Below are 1901 nucleotides of genomic sequence, written 5' to 3'. Positions count from 1 at the left end.
CACACACACACACACACACACACACACACACACACACACACACACCCCACCCCCTCACCCCTGCCTCCAGTCTCGGCATCCAAGCTGCACTGGTGTGGCACCCAGTAGACCCCAGCACTGTTGGCCAGCAGGATAGAAAGTCATGCTATAATTGCTGAAAATAAGTGACCAGGAGTAACAGGTTGCCTTTGTTCTTGACCACTTCAATTCCTTCAGCAGTAAGATCTTTAAAGGGTTGCTCTTGGCTCTGCTCTGCCTTCAAACACATCATCATTTGTATTGTCAACTTCTGGCAGAGGTGCTACAGCTGTCTCTTTTGTAACCTGGAAGTGTTTGATGAGACCCTTGGGAACCCAAGACAGACTATCAGTTTCCTATAGGGGAAAAAAAACAGCCATCACCTTTCCCCCACATTAGCATGGAATCAGGGCCACACCATTTCCCTATAGTAAGATCTTTCCACATCACCTCTCCTTCCAGAGCCTGTTAATCCCTTAAATGTCCTGCAGTGTCAATAACTGTTGATCCATTCTCAAAAATTTAAATAAAGTTAAGATTAATAGGAGTAGGAGGAGGATATATATCCTTTTCTATTTTTTAAGCAAAACTTTAATAGATACATGTGCCTTGTCTTTGAATATTGTAAGGGACACTTGTTTTACATGCAATGCCCAAGGTGGTATAAATTTTCTTAAAGGCATTAGAAGTATATACAGGAGCATTATTTGTTTCCAATGCTTTTGGAAGGCCAGTTACAGAAAAAGATAGCAGGCATTAGGTAATGTAAGGCTTAGCAGCTTCTATTCGTCCAACAATCGACGGCAATACATTAGGCAATAAGTCTCAAGGAGTAATTCCATATCAAGAAGCAGGCAGAGAAGTTACCCAAGCAGAGCAGTCTGTCACAATTTGCTGTGCCTGTTCTCTATAGAACTGAAATTGACACCCAAACATAGCAGATGGTTAGTGATGGAGTGTATGAGAGTCTGCAGCTTGCTCAAATCAAACAGACTCAACAATCATCTGAATAAGACGGGGAGAAGCTTGATCTACGATTTGATTTACCTCTGCCAAAGGGCCAGAGAGGCTAGAATGTGCTTGACTATGTTGGAGAAAAGAAGGAGCCTCCCAATTTTTGAACCGTTTCTGCACCTGCAGAAAAAAAATGAACTAGTTCTTTATCCTCAATCCATTTTATAAGAGCAACAGGAAGTATTTGGGCAACCTTGCAACATATAAATTGTCAACATAAATCTTCAGAGGTTGAGGCGATAACCCCAAAGTTTGGAGTAAAGCAGAGAGACTAAAAGTTTCTGTGCCTCCATCAACAGGAATGAGACTCACTGCCTGTAAGAACTGAGAAATAAAGTTTTGATAGGGCTCCTCTGGACTCCGAAGAATTTCTGAACGTTCCTCAGGGTGCTGGCCTGTGGTACACAGTTTCTAACAAAATGGTTGAGCATTGGCATTAATTTGATCATAGGAAGTTTCTGAAACTGACCAGAATCACTAGGCCCTCTCCCTGCCAGAGGAAATAATAAAGGCGGCTGAGAATCACTGTCAGACAAGCCAAGCTGAAAAGAAGACTCTGAGACCCGACCAGCTGCTTGGAAGCAGCAGAAACCAGCCGAAGTGCCTGAAAGAGGATTGGAACAAATGAGGTACATAGAAAGGACACTCTCCAGTCCATTGAGCTGGCTGCAGGCTGTGCAGTGTGCTCCATGTTAATAAATTAGTTAGCTGTCATCCATACTGAGGTGGGCCCACTATATGGATATTTCCCAGTGTGCAATTAGAATCAAATGCCCTGGTTTCAGAACTAAATTCCCCCTTGGGTGGCATGTCCTTTGGCTTCTGTGCCTCTTAGTCTCTCTGTTCCTCGGTTTCTCTCTCTCTCTCTC

This window comes from Microtus ochrogaster, unplaced genomic scaffold (genome assembly GCF_000317375.1).
Source record: "Microtus ochrogaster isolate Prairie Vole_2 unplaced genomic scaffold, MicOch1.0 UNK112, whole genome shotgun sequence".
NCBI lineage: Eukaryota > Metazoa > Chordata > Mammalia > Rodentia > Cricetidae > Microtus > Microtus ochrogaster.
The sequence above is the reverse complement of the archived record's forward strand: the minus strand, read 5'-3'. Positions refer to the sequence as shown.